The sequence below is a fragment of the Bos indicus x Bos taurus genome, chromosome 18 (assembly GCF_003369695.1).
Source record: "Bos indicus x Bos taurus breed Angus x Brahman F1 hybrid chromosome 18, Bos_hybrid_MaternalHap_v2.0, whole genome shotgun sequence".
Lineage (NCBI taxonomy): Eukaryota > Metazoa > Chordata > Mammalia > Artiodactyla > Bovidae > Bos > Bos indicus x Bos taurus.
In genome coordinates, this window is record NC_040093.1 from 21,353,499 (window position 1) to 21,370,825 (window position 17,327).

The 17,327-nt window shown below is 38.5% G+C and overlaps 1 long non-coding RNA gene across 1 annotated transcript in view; it reads left to right on the top strand.

Moving 5' to 3' along the window:
* The first annotated feature begins 8,392 nt into the window (after positions 1 to 8,392).
* LOC113876582 overlaps positions 8,393 to 17,327 on the top strand; it is a 188,938-nt gene continuing 180,003 nt past the window's right edge. Inside the window, exon 1 of the long non-coding RNA XR_003506531.1 lies at positions 8,393 to 8,481. This is a non-coding gene — a long non-coding RNA (uncharacterized LOC113876582). The remainder of the gene's footprint in view (positions 8,482 to 17,327) is intronic.

Here is a 17,327-nt window from a genome sequence, read left to right on the forward strand (position 1 = left end):
TATAAGTAAAATGATGGAGAAAGATATTCTATATGATAGCAGTCAGAAGAAAGCTAAAATGGTTCTATCACATGATTCCATGGAGGCCTCCTGCTTTTCACACCATGCTGTGAGTTGATAAATGGTTGACCTGAACCTGTTGTTGAACTCTTTGGTTCAAAATACCTCTTGTTCATTCAATGGACTTTTTCCCTTTCCTAGAGCTGTTTTAGACGGTCAACACCGAAATCAGATTGATTATATTCTTTGCAGCCAAAGATGGAGAAGCTCTATACAGTCAGCAAAAACAAGACTGGGAGCTGGCTGTGGCTCAGATCATGAACTCCTTATTGCCAAATTCAGACTTAAATTGAAGAAAGTAGGGAAAACCACTAGACCATTCAGATATGACCTAAATCAAATCCCTTATGATTATACAGTGGAAGTGAAAATAGATTTAAGGGACTAGATCATAGACAGAGTGCCTGATGAACTATGGATGGAGGTTTGTGATATTGTACAGGAGACAGGGATCAAGACCATCCCCATGGAAAAGAAATGCAAAAAAGCAAAATGGCTGTCTGAGGAGGGCTTACAAATAGCTGTGAAAGCAGAGAAGTGAAAGGCAAAGGAGAAAAGGAAAGATATAAGCATCTGAATGCAGAGTTCCAAAGAATAGCAAGGAGAGATAAGAAAGCCTTCCTCAGCGATCAATGCCAAGAAACAGAGGAAAACAACAGAATGGAAAAGACTAGAGATCTCTTCATGAAAATTAAAGATACCAAGGGAACATTTCATGCAAAGATGGGCTCAATAAAGGACAGAAATGGTATGGACCTAACAGAAGCAGAAGATATTAAGAAGAGGTGGCAAGAATACACAGAAGAACTGTACAAAAAAGATCTTCACGACCCAGATAATCACGATGGTGTGATCACTCACCTAGAGCCAGACATCCTGGAATGCCAAGTCAAGTGGGCCTTAGAAAGCATCACTATGAACAAAGCTAGTGGAGGTGATGGAAGTCCAGTTGAGCTATTTCAAATCCTGGAAGATGACGCTGTGAAAGTGCTGCATTCATATGCCAGCAAATTTGGAAAACTCAGCAGTGGCCCCAGGACTGGAAAAGGTCAGTTTTCATTCCAGTCCCAAAGAAAGGCAATGCCAAAGAATGCTCAAACTACAGCACAGTTGCACTCATCTCACACGCTAGTAAAGTAATACTCAAAATTCTCTAAGCCAGGCTTCAGCAATATGTGAACCGTGAACTTCCAGATGTTCAAGCTGGATTTAGAAAAGGTAGAAGAACCAGAGATCAAATTGCCAACATCTGCTGGATCATTGAAAAAGCAAGAGAGTTCCATAAAAACATCTATTTCTGCTTTATTGACTATGCCAAAGCCTTTGACTGTGTGGATCACAATAAACTGTGGAAAATTCTGAAAGAGATGGGAATACCAGACCACCTGACCTGCCTCTTGAGAAACCTATGCAGGTCAGGAAGCAATGGTTAGAACTGGACATGGAACAACAGACTGGTTCCAAATAGGAAAAGGAGTACCTCAAGGCTGTATATTGTCACCCTGCTTATTTAACTTATATGCAGAGTACATCATGAGAAACGCTGGGCTGGAAGAAGCACAAGCTGGAATCAAGATTGCTGGGAGAAATATCAATAAGCTCAGATATGCAGATGACACTACCCTTATGGCAGAAAGTGAAGAGGAACTAAAGAGCCTCTTGATGAAAGTGAAAGTGGAGAGTGCAAAAATTGGCTTAAAGCTAAACATTCAGAAAATGAAGATCATGGCATCTGGTCCCATCACTTCATAGGAAATAGATGGGGAAACAGTGGAAACAGTGTCAGACTTTATTTTTCTGGGCTCCAAAATCACTGCAGATGGTGTTTGCAGCCATGAAATTAAAAGACACTTACTCCTTGGAAGGAAAGTTATGACCAACCTAGATAGCATTTTGAAAAGCAGAGGCATTACTTTGCCAACAAAGGTCCATCTAGTCAAGGCTATGTTTTTTCCAGTGGTCATGTGTGGATGTGAGAGTTGGATTGTGAAGAAAGCTGAGCGCAGAAGAATTGATGCTTTTGAACTGTGGTGTTGGAGAAGACTCTTGAGAGTCCCTTGGACTGCAAGGAGATCCAACCAGTCCATTCTAAAGGAGATCAGTCCTGGGTGTTCATTGGAAGGATTGATGCTAAAGCTGAAACTCCAATACTTTGGCCACCTCATGCGAAGAGTTGACTCATTGGAAAAGACCCTGATGCTGGGAGGGATTGGGGGCAGGAGGAGAAGGGGACGATAGAGGATGAGATGGCTGGATGACATCACCGACTTGATGGACATGAGTTTGAGTGAACTCCGGGAGTCGGTGATGGACAGGGAGGCCTGATGTGCTGCGATTCACGGGGTCGCGAAGATTCGGATAGGACTGAGTGCTGTTTTAATGGATATTGACTCTCAGTCACTGATATATGATTTTCAAGTTTATTCTCAAACTATAGATAAGGATCACATGATAACAGAACTGAATTTTTAGAATATCCGCAGCTAAATGTGTATATGAGTATATTATTAGCAAATATTTTTCTCTTTAGATGTTACTGGATTCTTAGGAGTTATTAATATTTGGTAGTCTTGGCTCACAAAATTTCAAAATTAATTTTTGAACATTTGTTCTTCAAATATGAACTGGGGACATGTTACATGCTGGGCAATATGTTCAGGCTTTGGGTCACAGAGATGTGAATTCAAGTTCTAGTTCTTCATTTGCCAGCTATTGTGCCTTTGGGCAATCACTTAACCATTCTGAGTCATGGTATATAAAATAGGCTTTGTAATATGTAGCTTGTATGATGTTGTAAGTAAAATGTTAAGTAAAATTCTACATATAAAACAGTGCTGGATTTGAGACACTTCATAAATGTTAGTTTTTCGAACTTTACAAATTACTCATTTTAGAAATTTAAAAATGAGACCACTTACTAGCATTTTAAGAAATTAGTTACGTAAAATTAGTTTCCTCTGAGGAATTCCCTGGTGGTTCAGTGGTTAAGATGCCATACTTTCACTGCTGAGGGCCGAGGTTCAATCTCTGATTGGGGAACTAAGGTCATGCATACACATGTGGTGCATAGCATAACTGAGCTTTCCTAATTGGTTCTAATTTAGAAAATCCCTTGGATATAAAAAATATGGTTGCAGGTATTCATTCTTCTAAATATATGTTGTGTTTGTGACGTGTAAGTATAATATAAAGTGCAGGTTAGGCAATATTTACTTAGTATGTGAAAGAAAAAACTGTCCTTTGACCTTAGAAACAACTGAGAATTAGACTACAAGGTGTCTGGTTTAATATTTCAGTAAGCTTAATACAGGCCTCACTAGGAATTTTGTTGTCATTTTCAACTGTAGCACAGGGGAAATCTTGACATAATGATGACAAACTTCATGGTTTTTACAATTCCTTGTTGCCTGAGAAGACAGGATTTTTCCTACCTTGATCACCATTTCATATTTTCTAATTTACCAAACCTGCCCTCTTTTTGTAAATCTGTGTAAATGTCATGTGATACATTCCTGATAAACTCTATAACTATATTCGCTTACTTGTTAATTGAGCCACCTGAGTCCCTCTTTTCTTTCTGCAATTAAAAAAAAAAGCCCTCTTTTTTGTATTTATCTCTTACCTTCCTTCTGTGGATGACCTCTCCAGATGCTAAAGTCTGAATGCTCTCCAAGAGGATTCCTGCGGTTCTGGAAGTCTCCAGGAAGCTTTTTGAGAGCTTGGAGGTGCTGTGTGCTGTGCAATTCCTGATAAAATGGAAGTCTAATTCAGGTAGTGTCTTTCAGTCTGGAGAGGGAGGAAACTCTAAGCAAGTGAGACACTGAGTTAGGAGTTTTTACTTCAGGCTAATGCTAAATTAGAAACCCAACAGTTAGGTCTAAACATGGAATATCCTTGATAATTCTCTATGTGAGTTGCTTTTGAGGCATTTTTCTTTTGCCCAAAGGAAGGACTTACAATTTCATAATTTCACTCAAACTTACATGAAGTATAACTTGGAATATTTTTCAGTATGTCACAGTTCAGAACAGGAAGCTGATAAACAATGGAAAAAATAAGAACATTGTGAGCTTTGTTTGGAAGCCTACTTCAGAATTAAAGCTTTTGGGGAAAAAGTATACAAATCATATATTTTGAAGCTGTGTTGACAGGTGCTTATAAGATCGTGATATTTTCCCTGGTGAATTGTAAAGTAATGACTATCTTTATTGTTAGTAATGCTTTTTGCCTTAAGCATTTTTTTGCCTCCCATTTTATCTTATGTTATACTAGCTCTAAGTGGGTGAATATTTGTTTGGCATTTGTTTTTCTGTCTCTACTTTCATTCTCTCTTTATCGCTCTCTTTTTTTTTTTTTTAAATAAGCTTTATCTTTTTTTTAGTGCAGCTTTAGATTTACACAAAAATTGCAAAGAGAGTTGCCAAATACTTTGCACCCAGTTTCCCCTAATAACTTCTTACATTAGTATGCTACATTTGTTATAATTAGCAAACCAATGTTGATACATTATTATTAACCAAAGTTAATTCTTTGGTTATTTAACTCTTCCCAGTTTTTAAAAAAGTATTTATTTATTTAGCTGTGCGGAGTCTTAGTTGCAGCACGTGGGATCTTCGATCTTCATTGCATCTTGAAGAATCTTTAGTTGGGGATGTGAGATCTACCTCCCTGACCAGGGATTGAACCTGGGTCCCCTGCATTGGGAGTGCAGAGTTTTAGCCACTGGATTACCAGGGAAGTCCCTAGCTTTCCCCAGTTTTTGCCTTTTTCTGTCTCAGAATCTGGTCTAGGATACCACATTAGACTTAGTTGTCATGTCTTCTTGCTTTTCTTGCTTGTGACAGTGTCTCAGACTTTCCTTTTTTTTTTTTTAAATGACTTTGGCAGTTTTGAGTAGTTCTGGTCAGGTTTTTTGTAGACTATCCATCAATTGGGGTTTTTTCTGATGTTTATCTCATTATTAGACTGAAATTGTGGGGTTTAGGGAGAAAGATCACACCGGTGAAGTGCCATTTTCATCACCTTCTATCAAAGGTATGCACTACCGTTATGACTTATCACTGTTGATGCTGACCTTAATCACCTGCAGAGGTAGTGTTTGTCAGGATTCTTCACTACCCCATCCCTCCATCCTTCTCATACTTGGAAGTAAGTCCCAATGTCCTGTCCACACCTAAGTAGTGGAGTTATGCTCCACCTCCTTGAGGGTGTAGCATCTACATAAATTATTTTAACTTCTAATGTCTGGATATTTGTCTCTTCTCCTCCGTCTATTTATTTAATCTTTTATCTATTCAGGGGACTTCCCAGGTGATGCAATGGTAAAGAATCCACTTGCCAATGCAGAAGATGAAAGAGATGCAGGTTTGACCCCTGGGTCTAGAAAATCCCCTGGAGTAGGAAATGTCAACCCACTCCAGTATTCTTGCCTGAAAAATTCCATGGACAAAGGAGCCTGGCAGGCTATAGTCCATGGGGTTGCCAAGAGTCAGTTACGACTGAGATTGAACTCATACACACATACACATGGACTCCTGGATATTTACTTTAGACTTTAGGTTATAATACAATCTACTTCATTTATTCCCTCAAATTGTTCCAGCTTTGGACCGGCAGCTCTCTTCAGTTGTCTCCTGTGTTCTTTTGGCATACTTTCTTTAATGTGAGATTTTTTTCCTGCCCAGTCCTAGAATCAGCCATTCTTCCAAGGAACCCTTGGTACCTTTTGTTGGAGGATGGTATTAGAAACCAAAATGTGGGAGCTAAGAGTGCTATTTACTACTGCAATATCGTTGCTTCTAGGTCCTCTCAGAGCAAGGGAATATGTATGTATAATATACGTCTCCTTTTAAACAGCATGTATATGTGATTTTCTTCTTTTAAAAATCCAATCTGAGGACTCTGCTTTTGTAGGCAATTTAAATGATTTAGTTTATTATGAACACTGCTTACATTGGAAGCTCTGGGATGCCCTGCCTCATCATAGCTATCTATCAGTTCAGTTCAGTCGCTCAGTCATATCCAACTCTTTGCGACCCCATGGACAGCAGCATGCCAGGTTTCCCTGTCCATCACCAGCTCCCAGAGCTTGCTCAGACTCATGTCCATTGAGTCGGTGATGGCACCCAACCATCTCTTTCTCTGTCGTCCCCTTCTCCTCCTGCCTTCAATCTTTCCCAGCATCAGGGTCTTTTCCAATGAGTTAGTTCTTCAATCAGGTCCCCAAAGTTTTGGAGTTTCAGCTTCAGCATCAGTCCTTCCAATGAATGTCTAGGGATGATTTCCTTTAGGATTGACTGATTTGATCTCCTTGCAGTCCAACGGACTCTCAAGAGTCTTCTCCAACACCACAGTTCAAAAGCATCAGTTCAGTGCTCAGCTTTCTTTATGGTCCTACTCTCATATTCATACATGACTACTGGAAAGATCATAGCTTTGACTAGACAGATCTTTATTGGCAAAGTAATGTCTCTGCTTTTTAATATGCTGTCTAGGTTGGTCATAGCTTTTCTTCCACGGAGCAAGCATCTTTTAATTTCATGGCTGCAGTCACCATCTGCAGTGATTTTGAAACCCAAGAAAATAAAGCCTGGCACTGTTTCCATTTTTTCCCCATCTATTTGCCATGAAGTGATGGGACCAGATGCCATGATCTTAGTTTTTCTGAATGTTGAATTTTAAGCCCACTTTTTCACTATCCTCTTTCACTTTCATCAAGAGGCTCTTTAGTTCTTCTTTACTTTCTGCCATAAGGGTGGTGTCATCTGCATGTCTGAGGTTATTGATATTTCTCCTGGCAATCTTGATTCCAGCTTGTGCTTCATCCAGTCTGGCATTTCGCATGATGTACTCTGCGTAGAAATTAAATAAACAGGGTGACAATATACAGCCTGGATGTACTCCTTTCCCAATTTGGAACCAGTCCATTGTTCCATGTCCAGTTCTAACTGTTGCTTCTTGACCTGCATACAGATTTCTCAGGAGGCAGGTCACGTGGTCTGGTATTCCCATCTTTTCAAGAATTTTCCACAGTTTGTTTTAATCCACACAGTCAAAGGCTTTAATGTCATCAATGAAGCAGAAGTAGATGTGTTTCTAGAATTCTCTTGCTTTTTCTATGATCCGGTGAATGTTGGCAATTTGATCTCTGGTTCCTCTGCCTTTTCTAAGTCCAGCTTGAACAGCTGTAGGTTCTCGGTTCATGTACTGTTGAAGCCTAGCTTGGAGAATTTTCAGCATTGCTTTGCTAGTGTGTGAAATGAGTTGCAACTGTTCAGTAGTTTGAACATTCTTTGGCATTGCCTTTCTTTGAGATTGAAATGAAAACTGACCTTTTCTAGTCCTGTGGCCACTGCTGAGTTTTCCAAATTTGCTGGCATATCCATGGCAGCATCTATATCTCCTGGCCTGAAATTTTCCATAACTGCTGGAGTCTGAGCTTCCCTGGTGGCTCAGGAGACCCAAGTTCGACCCCTGGGTTGGGAAGTTCCCCTGGAGAAGGGAATGGTAACCCACTCCACTATTCTTGCCCAAAGAATGCCTTGGACAGAGGAGCCTGGCGGGCTACAGTCCATGGGGTTGCAAAGAGTTGGACCTAATTCGTGACTAAAGAAGAAGCCGAAGTCTGCTCAGCCACATGCAGTCTAGGGTGAAAATATCTGAGAGCTTATACCGAGCAGCATCTCTCAACCACTGACTGATAAATATACACCCCAACCTCTTCTCCCCTTTTCACTCTGGACTCATTCTGCAGGGACTTGATGCAGTGCTCAAAAATCTCCAACAGGACTAAGCTGCAGTTATCCACAATGAGAACGTGTTTCATAACATACCCTTTTGTGACTGCCTTCCCTTTCTTGTCTCACTTTTCCATTCCCCAACTAGTGCTTCTGGGGATCACTTCCCAAATAAACGACTTGCACTTGGATCTTTGTTTCAGGTTGTGCTTCTGGGGAACCTAAATTAATACACTGACATATGTGAATATATTTCTATGAGGTAATGCTTTTTCTATATAACTATGATTCTCCCACTCCTACTCCTTTCCTGTCTTCTCTTCCTATTCCTTATTTTCTCTTTATTCTGGCAATAGTTTAGAAGTTTTACACTCTATTTCTCTTGTTTTTGAGGTTTCTTTTATGTTTTTAATATGCTTAGTGAGCAATATCTCCACTTTCCTACAGAATAATGGAAGGACTTTAGGAAACTTTTAAGCTGATCTGTCTTATCATTCAGATCATCACTAAGTAGTTTTAAATTCCACCTTTTTCTTCTTTTTGGCCAGGCTGCATGGCTTGAGGGATCTTATTTCCCCAATCGGGGACTGAACCCAGGACTTTGACAGTGAACAAGTAGAGTCCCAACCACTGGATCACCAGGGAATTCCCAAATTCTGCCTTCTTTTAATTACTTCTTCTTCCTGTAAGTTGGACATTACTTTTTAGAAATATGTTTTTTAATAGTCATTACTTATTTAAATACATTTATGAATTTCTATGCTGTTTTTCTTGCTTGTACCTGCAAGCAAGAGTGTACTTTTCTCCTCAAAGTATAACCATTTGTAATTCTTTAGCAACATTTGTCTGTCAGTAATATACTCTCTCAGTATTAAAAAAAATATTTCATTCATTTTTGGCTGTGCTGGGTCTTCATTACTGCTCAAGGGCTTTCTCTAGTTGCAATGAGTAGGGGCTACTATCTAGTTTTGGTGTGTGGGCTTCTCACTGTGATGGCTTCTCCTGTTGTAGAGCACGGGCTCTAGGGTGTGTGGCTTCAGTGCTTGCAGCACATGGGTTTCAGTGGTTGTGACTCATGGGCTCAGTAGCTGCAGGGCACAGGCTCTGGAGTCTGGGGTCAGTAGTCTTGATGTGAGGACCTAGTTGCTCCATGGCATGTGGGATCTTCCTGGACCAGGGATCAAACCCATGTCTCCTGCATTGGCAGGTGAACTCTTAACCACTGGACACCAGGAAAGTCCTCACAATATTTTTTTTTAAATGTCTTTATTTCACTCTTACTCTTGATAATTTCACAATTATCTCACTGATTATTTAGTATAGAGTTCTAGATTGACAATTTCCCTAAATTCTGTATACTACTGTCCTTTAATTTTTATATCCAGAGTTTTGATAAGAAATGTGCCGGCAGCCAAGTCTCATGTGTGTGTGTGTGTGTGTGTGTGTGTGTGTATTAGGCAATCTGACTTTTCTTTTTGGTAGCTTTTAAAGATTGTATTCTTACATTTCATATGTTTTTGTATTTTACTAGGGTTTCTTTGATGGGGCGATGGTTTTTCTTTTTAATTTATCCTACTCAGCGGTGAGGATCCCTAATTTCATAATTTCAGCTATTGTATCTTAAAATATTACCTTCTCCTATCTCTGTGAATTCTTAATTTGTGATCTCATTATATATAATATCAGATCAGATCAGATCAGTCGCTCAGTCATGTCCGACTCTTTGCGACCCCATGAATCGCAGCACGCCAGGCCTCCCTGTCCATCACCAACTCTCAGAGTTCACTCAGACTCATGTCCATAGAATCAGTGATGCCATCCAGCCATCTCATCCTCTGTCGTCCCCTTCTCCTCCTGCCCCCAATCCCTCCCAGCATCAGAGTCTTTTCCAACGAGTCAACTCTTCGCATGAGGTGGCCAAAGTACTGGAGTTTCAGCTTTAGCATCATTCCTTCCAAAGAAATCCCAGGGCTGATCTCCTTCAGAATGGACTGGTTGGATCTCCTTGCAGTCCAAGGGACTCTCAAGAGTCTTCTCCAACACCACAGTTCAAAAGCAACAATTCTTTGGCGCTCAGCTTTCTTCACAGTCCAACTCTCACATCCATACGTGACCACAGGAAAAACCATAGCCTTGACTAGACGGACCTTTGTTGGCAAAGTAATGTCTCTACTTTTGAATATGCTATCTAGGTTGGTCATTACTTTCCTTCCAAGGAGTAAGCGTCTTTTAATTTCATGGCTGCAGTCACCATCTGCAGTGATTTTGGAGCCCAGAAAAATAAAGTCTGACACTGTTTCCACTGTTTCCCCATCTATTTCCCATGAAGTGATGGGACCAGATGCCATGATCTTTGTTTTCTGAATGTTGAGCTTTAAACCAACTTTTTCACTTTCCACTTTCACCTTCATCAAGAGGCTTTTGAGTTCCTCTTCACTTTCTGCCATAAGGGTGGTGTCATCTGCATATCTGAGGTTATTGATATTTCTCCCGGCAATCTTGATTCCAGCTTGTGTTTCTTCCAGTCCAGCGTTTCTCATGATGTACTCTGCATATAAGTTAAATAAACAGGGTGACAATATACAGCCTTGACGTACTCCTTTTCCTATTTGGAACCAGTCTGTTGTTCCATGTCCAGTTCTAACTGTTGCTTCCTGACCTGCATACAAATTTCTCAAGAGGCAGATCAGGTGGTCTGGTATTCCCATCTCTTTCAGAATTTTCCACAGTTTATTGTGATCCACACACTCCAAGGCTTTGGTGTAGTCAATAAAGCAGAAATAGATGTTTTTCTGGAACTCTCTTGCTTTTTCCATGATCCAGCAGATGTTGGCAATTTGATCTCTGGTTCCTCTGCCTTTTCTAAAACCAGCTTGAACATCAGGAAGTTCACGTATTGCTGAAGCCTGGCTTGGAGAATTTTAAGCATTACTTTACTAGCGTGTGAGATGAGTGCAACTGTGCGGTAGTTTGAGCATTTTTTGGCATTGCCTTTCTTTGATATCATGTCATCTGCAAATAGTAACAGTTTTACTTATTACTTTTCAATTTAGATGCTTTTATTTCTTTTTTTTGCCTAATTACTCTGGCTAGGATTTCCAATACTGTGTTAAATAAAAGTGGTGAGAGTAATCATCTTTGTCTTGTTCCTGATCTTAGAGGAACAGTTTTCAGCTTCTAACTATTGAATATGGTATTAGTTCTGGGTTTGTCACATGTGGCCTTTATTATGTTGAGATCCGTTCCCTCTTATAAGATTCTCTTTTATACCCACTTGTTGAGAGCTTTTACCATAAATGGATGTTGATTTCTTTCAAATGCTTTTTCTACATCTATTGAGAATGTCATATGATTTTTATCCTTCATTTTGTTAATGCGATGTATCACTTTGATTGATTTGTGGGTGTTGAATACTTCTTGCATCCATGGAATAAATCCCAGTTGATCATGGTGTATGATCCTTTAAATGTATTGTTGAATTTGGTTTGCTAATATTTTGTTGAGGACTTTTTGCATCTATGTTCATTGGGGATATTGGACTGTAATTCTTTTCTTGTGATGTCGTCTAGTTTTGGAGTCAGTAACGCTGGCTTCATAAAATGAGTTTGGAAGTGTTCCCCTCTCCTCTGTTTTTTAAAAAGAGTTTGAGAAGGATTGGTATTAGTTTTTTGAATGTTTGATAGAGTTTACCTATCTGGTCCTGGACTTTTTTTTTGTTGTTGGGAGGTTTTTCATTACTGATTCAATATCCTTATTTTTTAATTGGATTTTCTGTTTCTTTGTGATTCAGTCTTGGTTGTTTATGTTTCTAGAAATTTATCCATTTCTTCTAGGTTGTCCATTTTGTTGATGTGTAATGGTTCACAGTAGTCTCTTAAGATCCTTTACATTTCGTAGTATCAGGTGTAATGTTTTCTCTTCCTGATTTTGTGTCCTCTGTTTTGTTTTTCTTGATGAGTCTAGCTAAAAGTTTGTCAGTTTTATCTTTTCAAAGAACGATCTCTTAGTTTCAGTGATCTTTTCTATTTTTTTTTTGTTTGTTTCTAATTTATTTTCACATTCCTTCTACTGACTTTGGGCCTCATTTATTCTTCTTTTTATAGTTCCTTGAGGTGTAAAGTAAGATTGTTTGAGATTTTTTTGTTTATTGATGTAGGCATTTATTACTATGAACTTCTCTCTCACAACTGCTTTTGCTGCATCCCATAAGTTTTGTTATATCATATTTCTATTTTTATTTATCTCAAGGCATTTTTTGATTTCTCTTTTGATTTATTCTTTGACCCACTGGTTGTATATGAATCCATGGTTAGATAAATGTTGAATCTTATTTTATTTTTTATGTGTACTACTTACTTTTCACACTCTCTGTATCTTTATCTCCATCTACTGTATTCTAGATGACTTTTCTGGTATGTTTTCCAGTTTGTTTATTCTTTCTTCAGCTTTGTCTAATCTGTTTAATCTAATTATCAACCTAACATTTTTAATGACTATATTTATTATATATAGAAATTCTGTTAAAAATACCTTGCTTTGTTTAAAAAATGGATTTCTCTTTTAAAGAATCTCCTTAAATATTTTTAAACATATTTATTTTATAGGATCTACTTACTTTCCCTTTTGGTGACTGGTTTTCTTGTACAGTACGTAATTTTTTACTGTGAGTTCATCTCATTCAACACTATGAATTCCAGTAATTTTTCAGTTTATATCTCTTTGGTAGCTGTTTTTTTCCTCCCAAGAGCCTTTTCTTTGCCCTACCTGTGATGTCTCGTTCTATGTCTGCATGGCTTGCAATTCAGTCAAAACTTCAAGGTGACTATTTTCAGGTATCTGGAGGTCTTTCTCTGATTAACTCCTTCCTCTTTGGACACAACTGAGCAACTAACAAGTCTGTGCTTCTCTGCCCCATAAATTCCAGCTACCATATGTTTTCCAAACTGGTACCTTTCTCTTCAGTTCATCAAGGTTGCTATAAGCTATTAAGGATCTCCCTACTTGTGCCAGGGTGTTGGTAAATGTCTCTGCACAGAAAATTGAGGTAATTGTAAGGCTCACTTTGTTGCATTTCTCTCTGGGGTCATAGTCTTGTGTTGTCTATTGTTCAGTGTCTGAAAACAATTGGTTTGTATATTTTGTCCAATTTTTTAGTTATTTGTAGTGGGAGGGCAAGTCTAATTCTAGTTACTCTGTTGTGTCTGTATGTGGAACTCCCATGTTGCTTTTTTCTATTTTGAAAAAAAAGTCATTTGGCCAGAGAATTTGGTACTTTAAATAATCTTCCAGGAAATTTTTATTGTTAAGAAAGTTTTTCTTTTATGTATGGATAAAAATAACTTAAAAACGTGTATAATATTTAAGTATTCTAGAGCTTGTCCTTTATAGAAATCACTCATGTGTATATATATATATATACATATATATATATGGTTTATATATATATGTATGTATATTTATTGATATACTGAGCTTCCCAGGTGGCACTAGTGGTAAAGAACTCACCTGTGAGTGCAGGAGACATAAGAGTTATGTGTTAGATCCCTGGGTCAGGAAGATCCCCTGGAGGAGGGCATGGCAGCCCACTCCAGTATTCTTGCCTAGAAAATCCCCATGGACAGAGGAGCCTGGGGGCCTACAGTCCATAGGGTTGCACAGAGTTGGTAAGTGACTTAGTATGCACACATGCGCTTATGTATTATATGTATGCAAACATATTTAAATTTATATGTTTGAAATCTATAAACACACACAACATAGACAGAGGCCACTGGTGGGAGTCTGGATTGAATTGTGTCCTCCCAAAAGGTATGGTTAAGTCCTAACCCCTGATACCTGTGAATGTGACCTTATTTGAAAATAGTGTAATTAAATTAAGATGAAGTCATACTGGATTAAGATGGGCCCTGATCAGTGGCTAGTGTCCTAATAAGACGGAAATTTGGATTCAGACAGACAAGTAGAGTGAAGAAAGCCATGTATGGATGGAAGCAGAAAGTGGAGTTGTGCTGTCCCCACCAAAGATCCCCAGGGATTGCCAGCAACCACCAAGGTGGTGCCAGTGGTAAAGAACCTGCCTGCCAATGCAGGAGACTTAAGAGATGCAGGTTTCTCCTAGGGTCAGAAAGACCCCCTGGAGCACAGCAACCCATTCCAGTATTCTTGCCTGGAGAATCCCATGGACAGAGGAGCCTGATGGGCTACAGTCCATAGCATCTCAAAGAGTTGGACACGACTGAAGCAACTTAGCACCCACACACGTGCTAGAAGATACAAGAGACGAAGGACTCTTCTCAAGACTTTGGTGGAATATGGCCCTGCTGACACCTTGAATTTGAACTTCTCACCCTCAGAACTATGAAAGAATAAAAACTTAGGTTGGTTTAAGCTACCCAGTTTGTGATACTGTGTTATAGAAGCCCTCAGAAATTAGTATAGACCCCTTACGTAAGTCGTTGGCCCCTGTACCAAAGATATTCAAGTAGAGAAAGTCAGTAGAAAAGAGAATGCAGACACTTGGAATTTAGGGGACAGGTAAAGACAAGTAATATATATTTGATAACTGCATAATTTTTCCTTATTTTTCTAATGATTGTATTTCAAGTTTATTTGTAGGAACTCTACAAATTTTGGATATTAATCTTTGGTTATACATAAGTATAGACAGTTACCCCATTTTGTTTTGTATCTACTCTAGGGTAACCAGTTTGTACTGGTACATTCCCTAGTGATCAGTGTAGTAGTGGATTAAGATCATGGCTTCTGGAGTCAGAATCCCTGTGTTTTAATGTCACTTTTTAACTGTATAATCTTGGAAAAATTATTAGAGTGACCTCTGTAAATGTCACTTTCCTCCTCTATAAAACAGGGATATACCTACCTTATGGACTCTGGGATGGTTAAATGGGATAATTCTGGCAAAGTACTTGTTAGTGCCTGATACAAATTATACATTAGATAAATGTTGCCTACAATTAATATTGCTCTAATTTCTCTCACAGATTTATGATAAATATTCTTTTGGTAATAATATTATTGGTAAGTAGTATTCTTTATTAATTTCAGTAAGTGTTTTGTTTGTTAAACATTAAAAAGTTGTAAATGACAAAAATCATAGCTATTTGAACTTATATATATATATATATTTCAGACTGAAAAGTGTGCAGTGTAAACTCTGTTTATGTGAGAAAACATTATTTCCCTCTTTCAGATTTTGTTTTTAGCTCAATGGTAACACATTCTGAGCTTCCTTCCCAAATTACTTCCTTGAAGTACCTTTTGTATGGATAAGATGATCACTATATAAGGAAGTTATTGCCACCTTCTTAGTTAATGTTGCCATTTGTTATTAGTAAAAATTGTCTCATATTTTTAAAGACATATATAATATATAACATTATTATATATTATGTTTTATATATATATATATATATATATATATATATATATATATATATAACAGGCAAGAATACTGGAATGGGTTGCTGTGCTCCAGGGGGTCTTTCTGACCCTAGGAGAAACCTGCATCTCTTAAGTCTCCTGCATTGGCAGGCAGGTTATATATATTATGTTATATATATGTTATATAACATATATAACAATAGTATCATTCCTATTTTTTTCTTATCAAAACTAATAGAAATTTTCCTGTGAAAAAAATCTTTGGTTTATTTTACCAGAAACCCCTTTCCAGCAAAACTCTTTAAAATCTTATTTATTTATACATTTTTTTCAAAGAGACTATTGACTGCAGTTACTGAAGAGGTCCTGTGACAGGAATTGGCTAAGACAGCTTGTAATAACATTACTTAGTATTTTCCTAGCACAGTAGGAAAGCGGTCCACAACATATTCCTGTGAAATCCTGTGGGATTTTATGTTCAGATTTTTGCAAGCCAGAAGCACAAGTCCCTGAAGGTAGTGGTTTTTACTCTCAGGAAAGGCTTTTCTTTTTGTATGTGTGTAATGTTAATAAATATGGAACGACCTCAACACCAGAGGGCAGTGTTTTATAGTAGTTGCCAAAACGTCCTCATAGTCTGTGTAATTATCTAATGGATTAAAAAAGATGTCTTATGTATATTTAGTGTTTTTCTCCGTTTTGCTATAAAATGCACTGGTTCTGAGAGTCATAATTAATATAGAATTTCATAAACTGCATGCTTAAAAAAAACAACATTCTGTTTTGAGGAGTTAAACCTCTCAGAATTAATTTTCACAGTAAGCTGTGGGGCTTTCAGGGGTTAGTCTGGTTGGCAGGGCTGAGTGGCTTTCTCACAACACCGCGTGCCCCCAGCCCATGCCCAAAGGAGCTCCTGCCCTTTTAGGGAGTAAAAGTCAGATTTGTTTGCAGCTAGTGAGTTGGTTTGGCTTAAGAGGTGGTCAGAATTTGTAAATTTTGTTCCAGAAGAGTATCCTGATCTTATTGCGAAGAAAATAAGCTTTAATAAATGTGGAAGTTAGTTAAGTCAGTCATTTCCCACTCTTTGCGATCCCATGGACTGTAGTCCACCAGGCTCCTCTGTCCATGCAATTGTCCAGGCAAGAATACTGGAGTGGGTAGCTATTTCCTTCTCTGGGGGATCTTCCCAACCCAGGGATCGAACCTGGGTATCCTGCATTGCACGCAGATTCTTTACCATCTGAGCCACCATAGAAACCCTTAATAAATGTATTTAATATTTGTACTTTCTTTTACATTTAACTTTTTTATTATTAGTTTTTAAGTGGTTGGGATGACGTTTTAAAAAAATAACACTAATTCTTAATTTTGTTTCTTTATAGACTAATTATTGTAATTTTTGGCTGCGCTGGGTCTTTGTTGAGGCTCACAGGCTTTCTCTAGTTGTTCTGCGTGGGCTTCTTGTTGCAGTGGTTTATCTTGTTGTGGAGCACGGGCTCTAGAGTGCATGGACTTCAGTTGTTGCCATGTGCAGAGTTAGTGCTCCATGCCATGTGGGATCTTAGTTTCTGGTCCAGGGATTGGCAGGAGAATTCTTAACCACTGGAACACCAGGGAAGTCCTTAACTTATATTTTACATAGGAAAGCATTTCTCGTGCTATAGGCCTCAATATATTAATATTTAAAAGGCTTCAAAATTTGGTGCTTAGCAACTCCGGATCATAGAAGCTTTTATTCTTGAGGGCAGCAGAGCAACCCCAAAAAGATCTTACAAGGGGGTCACTTTCAAGAACCCCATGCAAGGCAGCTACACCAGCGGCTAGAAGGTGGAGTCAAGTCTGACCAGCTGTCTGTAACTTCATCTCAAGAGGGGCCAGCCCTCAAAGCCTCCAAAAGAAGCTCTGGGCTTCCAGCATAGGCCCTGAAGCACATTTCACTATCTACCGTCCATGACACAAAACTCAGTTTCAGAGAAAAACACATTTATACTTTTTGCAGTTTAAAACAATGAACAGTAGTGGGGACATTTCAGTATACTATGATTGGTTCCCCGTCTCTTTTTGTTTGCTAGTTTCCATTCAATATAACCATCTATTGAATCTTAAAGTACTTTCTTAGTCTTCTGTTAT